This window comes from Pristiophorus japonicus, chromosome 12 (genome assembly GCF_044704955.1).
Source record: "Pristiophorus japonicus isolate sPriJap1 chromosome 12, sPriJap1.hap1, whole genome shotgun sequence".
Taxonomy (NCBI): Eukaryota; Metazoa; Chordata; class Chondrichthyes; family Pristiophoridae; genus Pristiophorus; species Pristiophorus japonicus.
Genome location: NC_091988.1, coordinates 12,189,281 through 12,206,956, shown reverse-complemented (window position 1 = coordinate 12,206,956; position 17,676 = coordinate 12,189,281). Strand labels below are relative to the sequence as shown.

The 17,676-nt window shown below is 44.2% G+C and overlaps 1 protein-coding gene across 5 annotated transcripts in view; it reads right to left on the bottom strand.

Annotated features, from left to right (window-relative positions):
* Positions 1–17,676, bottom strand: part of foxp1b (forkhead box P1b) — a 551,692-nt gene that overhangs the window by 388,749 nt on the left and 145,267 nt on the right. For 4 of the 5 annotated variants that reach the window (XM_070895167.1, XM_070895172.1, XM_070895168.1 and 1 more), the window contains one exon: positions 14,132–14,293. The exons of the other annotated variant lie outside the window; for it this stretch is intronic. The gene's annotated coding sequence lies outside the window, so the exon portion shown is untranslated. The remainder of the gene's footprint in view (positions 1–14,131; positions 14,294–17,676) is intronic. 5 annotated transcript variants of the gene reach the window in all.

The following is a 17,676-nucleotide window of genomic DNA, read 5'->3' as shown; positions in this document are numbered from 1 at the left end:
GCCCAGTTGATCCAGTCTCTCCTCATATGTCAGTACTGCCATCCCGGGAATCAGACTGCTGAACCTTTGCTGCACTCCCTCAATAGCAAGAACATCCTCCCTCAGATTAGGAGACCGAAACTGAACACAATATTCCAGGTGAGGCCTCACCAAGGCCCTGTACAAGTGCAGTAAGACCTCCCTGCTCCTATACTCAAATCCCCTAGCTATGAAGGCCAACATACCATTTGCCTTCTTCACCACCAGCTGTACCTGTATGCAAACTTTCAATGACTGATGTACCATGACACCCAGGTCTCGTTGCACCTCCCCTTTTCCTAATCTGCTGCCATTCAGATAATATTCTATCTTCGTGTTTTTGCCCCCAAAGTGGATAACCTCACATTTATCCACATTATACTGCATCTGCCATGCATTTGCCCACTCACCTAACCTGTCCAAATCACCCAGCAGCCTCCTAGCGTCCCCCTCACAGCTCACACCGTCACCCAGTTTAGTGTCATCTGCAAACTTGGAGATATTACACTCCATTCCTTCATCCAAATCACTGATGTATACTGTAAAGAGCTGGGGACCCAGCACTGTGCCCTGCGGCACTCCACTAGTCACAGCCTGCCATTCTGAAAAGGACCGGTTTATCCCGACTCTCTGCTTCCTGTCTGCCAACCAGTTCTCTATCCACATCAGTATATTACCCCCAATACCATGTGCTTTGATTTTGCACACCAATTCTCTTGTGTGGGACCTTGTCAAAATCCTTTTGAAAGTCCAAATATACCACATCCACTGGTTTTCCCTTGTCCACTCTACTAGTTACATCCTCAAAATTCCAGAAGATTTGTCAAGCATGATTTCCCTTTCATAAATCCATGCTGACTTGAACCGATCCTGTCGCTGCTTTCCAAATGCGCTGCTCTTTCATCCTTAATAATTGATTCTAATATTTTCCCCACTACTGATGTCAGGCTAACCGGTCTATAATTACCTGCTTTCTCTCTCCCTCCCTTTTTAAAAAGTGGTGTTGCATTAGCTACCCTCCAGTCCATAGGAACTGATCCAGAGTCGATAGACTGTTGGAAAATTATCACCAATGCATCCACTATTACTAGGGCCTCTTCCTTAAGTACCCTGGGATGCAGATTATCCGGCCCCGGGGATTTATCGGCCTTCAATCCCATCAAATTCCCTAACACAATTTCCCGCCCAATAAGGATATCCTTCAATTCCTCCTTCTCACTAGACCCTCGGTCGCCTAGTACTTCCGGAAGGCTATTTGTGTCTTCCTTCGTGAAGACAGAACCAAAGTATTTGTTCAATTGCCATTTCTTTGTTCCCCATTATAAATTCACCTGAATCCAACTGCAAGGGATCTGTAGAAGCTTTTGCAGTCAGTTTTTATGTTCCCGGCAAGCTTCTTCTTGTACTCTATTTTCCCCCTCTTAATTAAACCCTTTGTACTCCTCTGCTGAGTTCTAAATTTCTCCCAGTCCTCAGGTTGGTTGCTTTTTCTGGCCAATTTATATACCTCTTCCTTGGATTTAACACTAACCCTAATTTCCCTTGTTAGCCACGGTTGAGCCACCTTCCCAGTTTTATTTTTTCTCCAGACAGGGATGTACAATTGCTGAAGTTCATCCATGTGATCCTTAAATGTTTGCCATTGTCTGTCCACTTTCAACCCTTTAAGTATCATTTACCAGTCTATTCTAACCAATTCACGCCTCAAACCATCGAAGTTACCTTTCCTTAAGTTCAGGACCCTAGTTTCTGAATTAACTGTGTCACTCTCCATCTTAATAAAGAATTCTACCATGTTATGGTCACTCTTCCCCAAGGGGCATCTCACAACAAGACTGCTAATTAGTCCTTTCTCATTACACATCACCCAGTCTAGGATGGCCAGCTCCCTAGTTGGTTCCTCGACATATTGGTCTAGAAAACAATCCCTAATACACTCCAGGAAATCCTCCTCCACTGCATTGCTACCAGTTTGGTTAGCCCAATCAATATGTAGATTAAAGTCACCCATGATAACTTCTGTACCTTTATTGCATGCATCCCTAATTTCTTGTTTGATGCTGTCCCCAACCTTACTACTACTGTTTGCTGGTCTGTACACAACTCCCACTAGCGTTTTCTGCCCCTTGGTATTCCGTAGTTCCACCCATACCGATTCCACATCATCCAAGCTAATGTCCTTTCTTACTATTGCATTAATTTCCTCTTTAACCAGCAATGGCACCACACCCCCTTTTCCTTTTTGTCTATCCTTCCTAAATGTTGAATACCCCTGGATGTTGAGTTCCCAGCCTTGGTCACCCTGGAGCCATGTCTCTGTGATGCCAATTACATCATACCCATTAACTGCTATCTGTGCAGTTAATTCATCCACTTTATTCCAAATACTCCTCGCATTGAGGCACAGAGCTTTCAGGCTTGTCTTTCTCACACACTTTGCCCTTTTAGAATTTTGGTGTAATGTGGCCCTATTTGCTTTTTGCCTTAGGTTTCGCTGCCCTCCACTTTTACCTTTCTTCTCTTCTATCTATTGCTTCTGCACCCATTCTACTTCCCTGTGTCTCCCTGCATAGGTTCCCATCCCCCTGCCATATTAGTTTAACTCCTCCCCAACAGCACTAGCAAACACTCCCCCTAGGACATTGGTTCCGGTCCTGCCCAGGTGCAGACCGTCCAGTTTGTACTGGTCCCACTTCCCCCAGAACCTCCCTTGACTCCACGTGCCCTAATGTTTGTCGCGAGCCTACAGTGTGGCACCTTATCAATAGTGGTTTGAAAATCTAAGCATTTTCAAAATGGAGCTACCCCTGTCTACTCCAGAAGAGAAATATTCAATGATGTTTAACACAAAATAAATTTTAAAAGGTTTAATTAACCCTCTTCTTTTTTATTACACGTGCAAGAGCTGTAATGGTAAAACAGTGGATTAGAACTCACAGGATTTCAAAACTTGAATCACATCTGTGACTGGACTATTCTCAGTAAACCATGACATGAATCACTATTTGGTTGCTCCCTTTTGTAGATGGAGTAATACAAGCACCAAGCTTTCTTTTCAGGAGTACAGGTGGATCATACTGCATGCTGCACAGAAGGTGATTGTGAAGTCTTCAGTGCAGACCTCATCTGAATCTGAATGAAAATAGACAGCAATAGAAGAAGCAGCAGTCAGGCAGTAAATAAGAGGAAAAAGAGGGGGAAGTCCAAATTGCTGGAAAGATTTTATTTATTTTACTTCAGATTGTGTGAGCCCAGCATATGGGAGCCAGTTCCCGAAGTTTATATACTGTTCAATCCAGTTTCTATAAACTGGCAACAGGCTCATTCTTACCTATTAAAGATTATGGAAAATGGATTAAACAGCATATACGCTGCTAGCTAGTCATGGATAGCAGGCTCTCAGGATTCAAATTAAAAGAGCAATATAAAAGGCCCTTTAAAGTTTGGTTCTCAAACCACTTTGATAATCTGAAAAAGGTATTGTAACATTATACGCAAAGGGCCTAACTAGTTAACTTTTAACCAGCCACAAAATAGATGACACAATACGCACACTTGGTGCTGAGGATAGACAATCCAATCGCATCATCACTTCCATATTATACAAACAAACCCCATTATTTAAATAAATTAGATTTGAACAATAAACCTAATAATGGTAGTGGTTTCTATTTTGTTAGAAAGCACTCACATTAACTCAAGTTAAGAACTCTGAGTTCTGATTGCTACAGCTGTTAAATGATGGCATTTGTCTTAAAAAAATTCAAAATCCAGTTCCTCAAACCAAGGAAACATGGAAAAAGTCCATCCCACCAGTGGAAACATTCAACGGCAGAAAGCCCACTGCTGTGGTTTCTTGCAGAGGCAGCAAACCTTTGAAAGAGAAGTCGCTGCCAACTCAAATACAATTTTCTTTCACACCCAAGAACAAACTGTGTGCACACTAAAGGGCTTCCTCGGGGCTCAGTGCAGCTGGAGCAATGTGAATAAAGGTAAATGCAGTATCAGTGCTACTGTGAACTGCTTCTTTGCTCCTAAATTTTGTTTGATAATCGTTCCTTGGAAACACTCTTGGGACATTTTACTATGTTAAAGGCGGTATGCAAATGTAAGTTCTTGTTGTAAAGGCAGCAAGTCACTAATAGGATATCTGGTGCTGACCTACCTCAGTCCAACAGATTTTTAATTTTTTTAGCAATGAGTGTTTCTAAACATTATGCAACCCTTGTAATTAGCTCCCCAACAAATAAGTCAGAAAGTAATCACTTATAATGAATATTGTACATCTTGAACATTGCAACGGAGGTGTACAAGCTAAAAGTTAGTTTAAGTTTCTTTCATTTCTATTATTTTAGAATTAAGTAAAATTCTAGGAGTTGAATATGTGGCAATATTTAGGCTGTTATGTGTTGACTGGTATATAAACAACAGGAAAATGGAAAAGGAATTAACATTTAAAATGGTTATGATTCAGAAAGTGACATTTTGTTAACCCATATATTGTATTAAAGGTTGTTGGTTTATAAAGCAGCACCAATCGCACATTTATTAGTATATAATATACTGGAGATCTTAAAACGTCACTTATGTGAGGGTAACACAAGAATAATTTAACTTTAAAAATATTCAAATTGCCATCCACAGATGCTGTCTGACTGACTGATTATTTCCAGCATCCGCAGCATTTTGCTTTTATTTCAAATTGTTCCTTGCTAGAAATGTTCATTATGTCTAAAACATCATTACTTAAAAAGCTACAATTAAATTGTATGCTATCGATTTTTAAAAATCAATATTTGTTTTTACACGGATATATAATGTCGGAGTACATAAGATGACCAAAATGAGTACTCTTACAGGCCTGTAAATTTGTTCTTGGGGTATTTTAAACTGTACACTTAAAACTACGTGATTTTATATCGATTGATGCACTAATTTTAAGTTTTGAACTACAACTAAATTATGCAGAGAAAACGAAAAAAAAGTCTCGTCTCTCAAATGCTAAATGCACTTCATCAATGTCTGTTCATGATGATTGATGCAATGTTATTTTTCTTTCAGCACCTCTTACCTTGTCTAGTTACTGAATGAGATGAGACTAGGAAGCCCCACAAACACACACAGCCTTTGAGTTTAAAGCCGGCAATTCTCCAGTGCAAAACTGATTGTAAATGTCCTTGTAGCCAATGGTACTTAAGGCCACAAAAGTTCAAGCTGACTGTGGAGTGGAACAGCACTGAACATCTGGCCATGAATGATCAGAAAGGCTACAAACTAACCGTGCTGGGCTCTTGATGAAAAATTCAACATTTTCCTTGTTGGCACAGTTGTTTTGTAGTATTCTCTTGAGCTTCCTGAATTATATTAAGAAAATTTCACTGCAGCAATTTATATCTGTGAGAACAGCTGGCGCTGAAAGGGGATCTGCTACAGTCCAATTGCTGGGGGACCTAAGATTGGATCCTGCTACATTCACTACATTTGTCCTTGAAAATTAGTTTTACACAACACAATAAAAGTTTAACTAATCCTGTCATTATAAGCATGATGATGACCTATGATATCAAAAAATTCAGCTGCGCATGAAGTTGAAATTTTTGTACGGAGCAGATTCCTGGTAAAGCAAAATATGCTGTTTCCATCTAGTAAGTTGGATTTAGAAAAACACCTTGGGTCCTTATTAAGGTAATAACGTCCTCTGCTTTTTCTACTGACTGATCAAAACATACTTTTTTCTGGAGTTCAACACCATATATGACATCATCATAATGTCAGTTGTCTTTGGCAAAATAATACCACGTTCAGAAGTGACAGCTGTGCAGAAAAGCCGCAAATTACTCATCACATCAGCGACAAAACAGAAGAGTGTGACGTTGTCATTGAAGTTGTAATGGTAGAAAAATTCTTCAAATGTCTGAAACTGTATCCCAATAACTCAGTTTGTCAAAGATGGTTTAATGGTGGATCTTGAAGGTAGAGGTTTAAGGAGGGATTTTCACATTAGACGGCTAACGGCATGGTTACCAATGGTAGGGAAAGGGTGATGGGGGCTGCATAAGAGGTCAGAGTTGGAGGAATGCAGTGTTCTGAGGATTGTAGGGCTGGAGAAGGTTACAGATATGGAAGGGTGAGGCAATTAAAATAATTTAAACACCAAAAACCAATATAGGTCAGCGAGTACAGGGGCGATGAGTGAGCGGGACGTGGCAGGGAATTGGATATGGGTAGCTAGAGTTTTGGATAAGCCGAAGTTTATGGAGGGTGGAGAATGGGAGCTCAGCCAGGAGAGAACTGGAATAGTTGAGTCTAGACGTGCAAAGGTTTGGATAATTATTTCAGTAGCAGATAATAACGTTTATTTATATAGCGCCTTTGACATAGTAAAAAGTCCCAAGGCGCTTCAACAGTGTTACAGACAAACAGATAAATTTGACACCGAGCCACAGAAGAAATTAAGGCAGATGATCAAAAGCTTGTTTAAAAGAGGTAGGTTTTAATGATCGTCTTAAATGAGGAAAGAGAGGTAGAGGTGGAGAGGTTTAGGGAGGGAGTTCTAGAGCTTAGGGCCCAGGCAGCTAAAGGCACGGCCACCGATGGTTGAGCAGTTATAATGAGATGTTCAAGAGGCCAGAATTTGAGGAGCACAGACATCTTGTGGGGTTGTGAGGCTGAAAAAGATTAGAGAGAGGGAGGGGCAAGGCCATGGAGGGATTTGTAAACAAGGATGAGAATTTTGAAATCGAGGCGTTGTTTGACTGGGAGCCAATGTAGGTCAGAAAGCACAGAGGTGATGGGTGAGCGGGACTTGGTGCGGGTTAGTACACGGGCTGCTGAGTTTTGGATGACTTGAAGTTTACGTAGTGTGGAATATGGAAGGCCGGCCAGGAGAGTTGGAGCAGTCAAGTCTGGAGGTAACAAAGGTATGAATGAGGGTTTCAGCAGCAGAAGAGGAGGCGGGCAATATTACGGTGGTGGAAAAAGACGGTTTTAGTTATGCCGCAGATACGTGGCTGGAAACTCATTTCAGGGTCAAATGTGACACCTAGGTTGCGAACAGTCTTCACCCTCAGATTGATGCTAGGGAGAAGGATGGAGTCAGCGGTTAGGGAACGCATTTTGTGGCAGAGACCAAATATAATGACTTCAGTCTTCCCAATAATTAATTTGAGAGAAAATTTCTGCTCATCCAGTACTGGATGTCGGACAAGCAATCTGACAATTTAGATACCAAGCAGGGGTCGACAGAAGTGGTGATGAGGTAGAGCTGAGTGTCATCTGCATACATGTGGAAACTGACTGTTTTTTCGGATGATATCGCCAAGGGGCAACATATAGATGAGAAATAAGAGGGGGACCAAGGACCAATCCTTGGGGGACACGGGAGTGGGACGAGAAGCCGTTGCTGGAGATTTTCTGGCTACGATTAAATAGATAAGAATGGATTCAGGCGAGTGCAGTCCCGCCTAGCTGGACGGTGGTGGAGAGGCGTTGGAGGAGGATGGAGTGGTCAGCTGTGTCAAAGGCTGCAGACAGGTCCAGAAGGACGAGGAGGGATAATTTACCTTTGTCACAGTCACAAAGGATATTATTTGTGACTTTGAGAGCAGTTTCGGTACTGTGGCAGGAGCGAAAACCAGATTGAAGGGATTCAAACATTGAATTCATGGAAAGATCGGCACGTATTTCGGAGGCAACAATATGTGCAAGTACTTTGGACAGGAAAGGAAGGTTGGAGATGAGGCGATAAGCTAGCAAGCAAAATGGGGTCAAGGGTTGGTTTTTTGAGGCGAGGGGTGATGACAGCAGATTTGAAGGAGAGGGGAACAGCACCCGAGGACAGAGAACCATTAACAATGTCGGCTAACATGGAAGCCAGAAAAGAAAGTTGGGTGGTCAGCAGTTTAGTGGGAATAGGGTCAAGAGAGCAGGGAGTGGGTCTCATAGATAAGATGAGTTTGGAGAGATTAAAAGGAGAGATCCAAGAGAAACTAGAAAAAGATGAGTTTAGGGCTAGGGCAGGTGGGAGTGTCAGTTGAAGTTAGGCCGTGTGAGCTAGGTGAAGGAAGGGAACTCGCAGAGGCAGCTGATTGGATGGTCTCAATCTTTGATACAATAGAAGTCCATGAGCTCCTCACAATTGTTGTTGGAGGCGAGTGCGGTGGAGACAGGGGAAAGGGGTTTAAGGAGACGGTTAGCAGTAGAGAATAGTAACCTGGGGTTATTTTTGCAATCCAGAATGATCCTGGAATAGTGATCCGTTTTTGTAGAGAAGAGTAAGAAGCGATAGTTTTATGTATTCGTGCTAGATCCAGTTGTAAGCCACATCCGTTCAAGTCAATGCCCTTTTGACTTGAGAGAACGAAGATGAGGGCTGTACCGGGGGAATGTTAAGAGCGGGAGAGAGCAATCATTTTTAATAGGAACTAGGGCATCAAAGGTGGTAGTGAGAGTGTGATTGAGCAGATCGGTGGCTGAAGAAATGTCATTGTTAAAAGAGAGCCAAAGGTTGGACAGTTTAGAGTTGATAAGTGCAGTTGTAATAGAATTTGGAGAGTTTTTTTTCCAGGAGCGGATGCAGAGGAAGTAGGTTTAGATTGGGGAAGGGGAAATGTGGGTCGAGAGCGATACAAAGAAATGGTCAGAGGTGGCTTTATCTTTAATTGATACGGTTTAAAGGCCACGATAGATTGCAAGGTCAAGGGGGTGGCCATGAATATGGGTTGAGAAATTTACATGGAGGAAGAGGTTGAGGGAGGACAGGAGTGTAGTGAATTCCGAGGGGAGAGAGAACAAGATTAGTTGAGATGAAGGTTGAAATAACTGAGGATGAGAAGTCGTCTGTGCACGACGACATGAGATCAATAGAGGGCCATGGATTAGACAGTTGGCAGTTTGAAAGTGCAGTTCTAAGTGACTTGGGGGAAATTTTATTCCAGGGTGGGTGCAGATGTAAGTGGGATTAGAAGGGGGTAGGGGAATGTAGGTGGTGAGTGATGCAAGGAAGTGTTCGGAGATGGCATTGTCTGTGATTGAGAAAATGGGAGTCGGTCACGTGAGCTGGCAAGGTCGAGGAGGTGGCTGTGAATATGGGAAGTGAATTTACATGGATGGAGAGGTTGAGAGAGAACAGCAGTGAAACCAAAGGTGAGCGAGGACAAGGTGAGTCGAACAGGAGATTAAAATCACTAGGGATGAGGAGTCACTCAGTGCATAGGCTGAGAGAATAAAGGAGAGGGAATATCTGAGAAACTAGGAGTGGGGCTGGCAGAGAGTGAGGATTTAAAAGGAGAAAGATGAGGGGTGAAACAAGGTGAGGTGCTTGAAGGAGTAGAAGGTACTAAAAGGAGTCGGGGTAGAGACCAAAGTGTGATTTGGTGATAATGGCCACACTGCCAGCAGAGCAGTTTGGGTGGAGCAGATGGTAGAAAGTACAACCAGGTGAGGAGGCTTCAGTAAGAGGCAAGGTCTCGCCACTGGTGAGGCAAGTGATGCAATGACAGAAGCACCATCATTAGCCTCATTGTCCCTGGTTACTGTGATTGAAAGGCTGCATTAGAGGCAAGGGCCCAGGGGCAGCACAAGCCAGCCCACACTGCGATATGTGTGTGCGTTCGGTCCGTGCAGCACAGCTGGTCTCCAGTTCATCTTGGGTAATCCTTGCCACTGGACCAAGACCTTGCTCTGTCAAGCCCGTGTGGTGGCTGGTGTGCAATGGCAACCACACATTTTTTTAAAAATCCACGCACAGGCATCCTCCACCCTCCAAGATGCAGTTCGGGATCTGGAATATTAGGTCCTTCATTGAAACTCATTCCTTTTTGGTGTGGAAGCAAGTCATCCTCGCTTCGAGGGACTGCCTATGATGGTGATGTCTCTGGTCTAGGGAGGGGAGGAAAAGTTAGCCAGGGTTCCTATTCCTGAATGGTATCCAATGATCCCCTGCTGGAAAATTGACCTGTTGATATTGGATGAGATGACACCAGGCTGAACTGATTCCATGATTGCTTAAATTGCTGACACTAGGGAATTTGTTTTTAATTCTGAAACCTTTGGAGGCTCAGCCTACTGTTTGTTTGTTTGTTTGTTTGCATCATGACTCATTTCTATTCCAAACGCAGAAATAAGCCTGTAGGGACAGAGGTAAACAACATATGTGTTCAATAAAGAGATATCAATGATCTAAAGATAAGGACCAGGATCTGAAGAGATGCATTGTGAAAGGTAAAACTGAGCATGCTGGAAATGCATAGTAGGTTAGACAGCATCTGTGAAGACGAATGGCAGGCTCTGACTTTGGGGATGTGGCCCTTCAATGGATTTCTAATATTTGCAGGTTTTTTTTATTTTACCGTGAAATGGAAAGATTGGGGCCCGAGAGTGTAAATCAGTATTTTATTTTTCACTCTCTAGTTTCTTCCCTTCACAGCCTTCCATACCACTGGCCCTAAACTTTGACCGAGTGGACTTGTGGGCAATAGAAGGAACCTCTAAAGCCTCCGTCAATGCCACGATGTGGTCTGCCAGTAAAGGATGTTGGAAGTGCAATGTGGCAGGACTCCAAAAGGCTGCTCAAATCTGGAATTTATCGTCCGTTAGTAGGAATGAATTAAAGGTATGTTGGTAAGTACAGAGTATTTTAGTCTGAAAGTAATACCCATGCACATCATGTTCTCCTTTAGCATGCTACAGCACCAACCACTTAAAGCAATTTTTTAATTAGTGGAGGCAGAAGTTGCAACAGCTCTTGCCGAGTAAGAAAGGTATGTGGTAAAATTGAAGTTCAAAGGAACTTAAAAATGAAGCCATTAGAAAGCAGAAACAATCTGTGTAAGAGAAATAGGAATATAAATGTTCAATATTTTTCAATACTTCTGAGATAGGCATTAGTAGTACTGGTCTCCAATATTCAAAAAGGCATTTTTTAAATTAACCTTTCATAAATGTTTAACAAATATGCAGTTCTATCTGTTTTTTTGTTCTGTACTTCTTTGGCTGTATAATTACAGCAACTGGTTTTACTTTATGCTATTGATGTTCTAATCTCTCCATTCACAAGCAAGCACTCTTAACTTTCCACTACTGTAGTGGTTTACAACAGTGTATGTTTAGTATGATCCATAGGAAGCCTTCTGCTTGGCTGCTCAGCTCTATGGGCAACAATAAAAGTGAAATTCAACTATAAATTGTGTATGGAAACCTATCAAATCGAGACCTTTTTAACAGCAGTGCATATTTTTCATTCATAGTTCACATTACTCTGTACCTTCCATGTACTAAAATGCTCATATAGTGTCTTTAATAATTCTGTAGTGTTCCTGTTAAAACTCTCCTTCTTTCAACTGTAGTCTTAAATCTAGGTTAGGAAGTCGCAGTTTGTATGGTGGTGATGATATTCAGTGTTGATGATTTCCTGATGGAAGATGTAATACACTACACTGTTATTGAATCATGTGACTATGAGCACTAGTAGATTTTTCACACTCCTCATTGAGTAACTGGTACACACGTATTCCAACCAAAATTTAGCAATATTTAATTTATGTCTGGGAGTCGTGCAGTCCATTTTCAGTCACTGGTTTTCAAACCGTTCTGTGTGAGACCCCCTAGAAATATTGCCATACTCCCAAGTGTTTTTGCATCTTCAGCTTCCTTCCTTCCTAACTTTCCATGCCAACATGATCCTAGATTTTGAATAGGGACTTGTGGGCAACAGCAGGAACCTCTAAAATCTCGGTCAGTGTCACTTTATGGTCTGCAAATGCAATATAGCAGGACTCCCAAACTTCCAAAACATAAGACACACTTCAAGGGAAGCTAGATAATTACATGAGGGGGGAAAGGAACAGTAGGATATGCTGATAGGGTTAAATGACATTGGGTGGGAAAAGGCTTATGTGGAGCATGGATGACTTGGGCCTTTCTGTGCTGTAAATTCTACACAACATCATGTCAGTTGTCCAAAGGAAAAGCCCGAAATCACTGCAAAAAACATTTTAAATTAGTGCCCAACAATCTAAGTAATATGCTAGAAAGTCAATAGATAGAGAAGAAAACATCTGATGATCGACAGACAGAAATCTGATGACCACAGGGACTCCCTGCATTGCCCTCCTGGAGCCTCTGCTAAGAAAAGCTATGCTCTTAAGTATTGACAAAAATGCTAATGATAGATAAACCGTAAAGAATTCTTAGCATCTTATACAGGGACATCCTTTAGATTCCTAGAGCTAGAAATTGACTAGCGCCCCGTTTGGGGCGACAACTTTTGGGGTATCGCAGGGCACTACGTGAGGGACTTCCGTGTGAACTTCTGGTTTAGTGCTCCAGGAAGGAAGTGGCTACGACTATCTGTCCCACCTGTGACAGAGACTGGGGCTCTCGTATTGGACTGTTCAGCCACCTAAGGACTCATTTTTAGAGTGGAAGCAAGTCTTCCTCAATTCCGAGGGACTGCCTATGATGATGGAGCACAGAGAGGCTTTGGAGGGGGTACAGAGACGATGCACTAGGCTGATTCCGGAGATGAGGGGGCTACCTTATGATAGATTGAGTAGACTGGGTCTTTACTCGTTGGAGTTCAGAAGGATGAGGGGTGATCTTATAGAAACCTTTAAAATAATGAAAGGGATAGACAAGATAGAAGCAGAGAGGTTGTTTCCACTGGTAGGGGAGGCTAGAACTAGGGGGCACAGCCTCAAAATACGGGGGAGCCAATTTAAAACCGAGTTGAGAAGGAATTTCTTCTCCCAGAGGGTTGTGAATCTGTGGAATTCTCTACCCAAGGAAGCAGTTGAGGCTAGCTCATTGAATGTATTCAAGTCACAGATAGATTTTTAACCAATAAGGGAATTAAGGGTTACGGGGAGCGGGCGGGTAAGTGGAGCTGAGTCCACGGCCAGATCAGCCATGATCTTATTGAACGGCAGAGCAGGCTCGAGGGGCTAGATGGCCTACTCCTGTTCCTAATTCTTATGTTCTTATGTACTAACTCAAGTATTACACTTCCCTTGGAGCATTAAAGCCGGCAAGAGGGATGGTAGCTGTGCAGCCACAATGTCGAGTGCAGCGCTGCCCAGATCCGAGGCACCTTCCCTGCCTTAAAGGGAAGAGCCATTGCTGCAGGCTCTGCATTACAAGGATTTCCCTCACCGCCGACGGCAGCCGCAAGCACTTCAACAGAGTGCCAGGCTGAGCTGAACAATCATGGCAGAACCAAATGGACAAAGAAAATCACCCAAGGGCTGAAAGCAAATGTTTTACTTAAACCGGCAATCACCTTTAAATATCGCCCCCGAACTACCCAGCCTCCCTCACGACCTCACCAGCAGCTGCCGGTGTTGACGCGTGGCGATGCTGCAGGGGCGGAATTGAAGTTTGCATCTGGGGCGCTACAGGGGCACTGCGCAGCCGGATAACATCACAATCTCCGGGGGCGCAGGAGATTATGCCGTTCGGGGTTACCGGCAGCACAAACCTCCACGGCAAGTTCGCGGGCATTGGTACTCTCACCGTGCACAGTCGCAGAACTGGTAGCGCCCCGCTATCGCCCCCTGGAGGTGCGAACAGGAGGTGCAAAGGAGCCCAACTTCTCCCCCCTGGTATATATCAACTTTAAAAACCAAGGAAAATGAAACGATGGGATAATCTAGCCTGTGAGCAACTAAATGACTGTTGCCAAAAAAGATTACGGGCGAGAAATTATGTTGCACCCCATTTGGGGTGATAACTTTAGAGAAGTGAGAGAAGTATCGGCAGGTGATAATCCTTTTTGCGCCCCGGAAACTTCAGCTTTAGCGCTCCAAGAGGGAAGTGGAGCGTAAAATCAAGCACTGCCACTTCTCTGAGAGCGGTAAAGTGTGAGATAGGGGCGGTAGCGGCAGAGCGTTGAACAATGTTCAGTGCAGTGTTGCCGGCATCAGAAGCTCCTTCCCTCGCTTAAAGGAAAGGGCCTATGATGTGTTGCAAGATTCTTCCTCTTATTTCTGTGGGGCCAAGGGACCTGCGCGACTTCCATTGCTGCCCCAAGCACTCGGAGTTGCGGACTGAGGAATCGTGTAGCAATGCGCCAAATCAGCAGGCACCAGACTGTTGCTAAGAATAAAGTTTGCCCTACCTGACCACCACTGCCTTCAAATATCGCTCCCCAAGCGACCAGCCGAGGCGAAAGCGCCTCCTCTTGTTGCCGTTGTTGACGCCCGGCGATGCAGCAGGGGGCAGGAGCGAATATCACATCTGGGGCGGTAACAGGGCGCTGCACACTGGATGTCGTCACGATCTACAGGGCGCAAGAGAGCGAGGCGGTGAGTGTTAGTGCCAGCACAAAACCGCCAGGGGAAGTTCACGGGTATCAGTGAATTCGCCCGTCCGGTCGATAACCCCTTAGTGGCCCAACTCCCCCCCCCCCCCCCCCCCACGCACCAACAGGAAACGCAAAGAAGCCAAATGTCCGTCCCCCTGCCCCCCGCCACGAGACACACTTGAATAGTATGGAAAGGAATAGCACAGCTCTTAAATTTTATCCTATCCACCATAGACAATGTAACCTAAACTTAGCAAAAATTAATGTTTGAGAAACAGCACAAGCAATCACAGCTAAGCTAAGGACCAGGGTTTGAAAGGGAATGTAATTATGAAGCGCTAAGAATTAGGGTCCGGAAGAGAGTGTAAATCAGCCTTGGGTCTCCTTGTCAGGAGGCTAATATGCAACTGGTACAATGACTTGGCCGCCGCAATATTCTTTAATATAATACACAACTGAAGGAAAGGATAACAAATAGGGCAGAGATTGAGAGGCACTACTGTGGCTCCATGCAATTGTGATTCACAGATAGCAGTGATTCTGTACACAGAATCGTATCTAGCGAGGCTCCGTGTCAACACCAGACCCTTGCATTTTCTGCCCCAAAGAGTATTTTTGCAAATCTTCTGCAAGATTTTAAATTATCTATCTTTTGTGTTCACCTAAAACCTTAACTGAGGTTTGAAACTCTGCAGTTAGCTCCCTGAATCGATGATATTAAGTATCAAAAGCAGGAAAGCAGTATAAAGATGGACCACTGAAATGAAAAATCAAGATTAAGTCAAAACAGCATGCAAATATTCTGCAGATACCAGCTGTATTTTTTTACATTACATTGGTTTGACAAACCTCAATAGTAATGTATTATACCGTAAATTAATTTAAGAATAGCATGACAAATAATTCATCACCGCAATCATGTCAACTATGCCAGCAAGACCTCTAATATAACTAATACATGGAGAGCAACTCAAAAAGACAATCCAGCTTTCTTCAAAACAAAAGGGTAGAAATTGGACCTTGTTACATAAAAGGGCCAATTTCAGGGACCAAAGGACACTTGAAAGACAACCGACTTGGTATTGGGTCTGGCCATTTTACATCAGTTTTGAATGCTGACTGAAACATGCAGTAGGAGCCTTACATATTTGTAAATGAGGGGCTTAACGCCTTACTTCAGGCCCACTCTACCAGAACAGGAGCCTGGCCTGATCTGTTCTGGATTCATCAACGGTCGCCACCAAAAAAAGTGAATTTCATCTTTTTGAAGTTGGCAAGCTGCCTATGGAGGTGCAGTAGGCACCAGCAGTTCGCCCACATCGTGTTAACGGGGCCCCTGCCAAATTTCAGGGTGGTCCGTAGCATCTGGGCTGAAATGGGTGCTCATTTCAGGCCTGAAAATGAGCCGAAAGGATTTTCAGCTCCAAAAAGTTTACAAATATACAAAAATGTCATTGTAGTCAGTATTGTAATTTTACTCTTCTTAAATTATTCACAATTATGGTCACAGTTCTTAATTGCAATGAAAAAATTCCATTAGCAATGATTGCGTTGCCTACATATAAAGTGATTGTACTTCAAAAAGTAATTCATTTTGTGAAATGTTTTGAACCATTTCAAGATAGTAATCTAGAGTAATACAGAATTTACAGCAAGCAGTTCAAAATCTAAACCTTTTGTTTAATAGATGAGGATGAGCAGGTCAGCAGCACAATAAATTGCTGAATCAGTCATCAAAATCCACGGCACAGCCTTGGACAACGTGGACCATTTTCCATACCTCGGGTGCCTACTATCAGCAAGAGCAGACATGGAGGTCCAACACCGCCTCCAGTGCACCAGCGCAGCCTTCTCTTGCTTGAGGAAGAGAGCGTTTGAAGACCAGAACCTCAAACCTGGCACCAAGCTTATGGTCTACAGGGCAGTAGTGACATCCGCCCTCCTATATGGCTCAGAGACATGGACCATATACAGCAGACATCTCAAAGCGCTGGAGAAGTACCACCAACGCTGCCTCCGCAAGTTCCTGCGAATCTCCTGGGAAGATAGACGTCAGTGTTCTTGCGCAGGCCAACATCCCCAGCCATCATCATAGGCAGTCCCTCAGAATCGAGGAAGACTTGGTTCCACTCTTAGTATGAGGTCTTAGGTGGCTGTACAGTCCAATACGAGAACCACAGTCTATGTCACAGGTGGGACAGATAGTCATTGAAGGAAAGGGTGGGCTGGGAGCCTGCTTTGCCGCATGCTCCTTCCACTGCGTGCGCTTGATTTCTGCACGCTCTCGGCGACGATACTCGGAGCTCAGCGCCCTCCCGAATGCACTTCCTCCACTTAGGGCGATCTATGGCCAGGGACTCCCAGGTATTAGTGGGGATGTTGTACTTTATCAGGGAGGCTTTGAGGGTGTCCTTGTAACGTTTCCTCTGCCCACCTTTTGGCTTGTTTCCCGTGGACGAGTTCAGAGTAGAGTGCTTGCTTTGGGAGTCTCAGTTTGCATGCCAGACACGTGGCCTGCCCAGCGGATCAAGTGTGGTCAGTGCTTCAATGCTGGGGATGTTAGTCTTGATGAGGACGCTAATGTTTGTGCGTCTGTCCTCCCAGGGGGATATGCAGGATCTTGCGGAGACATCGCTGATGGTATTTCTCCAGCGACTTGAGGTGTCTGCTGTACACGGTCCACCTCTCTGAGCCATACAGGAGGGCGGGTATTACTACGGCCCTGTAGACCATGAGCTTGGTGACAGTTTTGAGGGACTGGTCTTCAAACACACTTTTCTTGTTGATGGGAGGCTCCCGAGATAGAAGTGGTCCACATTGTCCAGGGCCACACCGTGGATCTCGATTCTGGAGGGCAGTGTTGTGCGGCGAGGACAGGCTGGTGGAGGACCTTTGTATTACTAATGTTTAGTGTAAGGCCCATGCTTTCATACGCCTCGGTAAATATGTCAACTATGTCCTGGAGTTCAGCCTGTGTGCGTCCAGAGACACAGGCGTCGTCCGCTACTGTAGCTCGGCGACAGAGGTTGGGGTGGTCTTGGACCTGGCCTGGAGACGGCAACGGTTGAACAGCTTCCCACTGGTTCTGTAGTTTAGTTCCACTGAGGTGGAGCATGGCAGCGAGGAAGATTGGGGCAATGACCCAGCCCTGCTTGACCCCGATCCGGATGTGAATTGGGTCTGTGATGGATCCGTTGGTAGGGATCACGGCTTGCATGTCGTCGTGGAGCAAGCGGAGGATGGTGACGTACTTTTGGGGTCCATAGACCCTCTCAGTTGACAGTGTCAAAGGCCTTTGTAAGGTCGACGGCCATGTATAAAGGCTGGCGCTGTTCCCTGCATTTTTCCTGCAGCTGTCG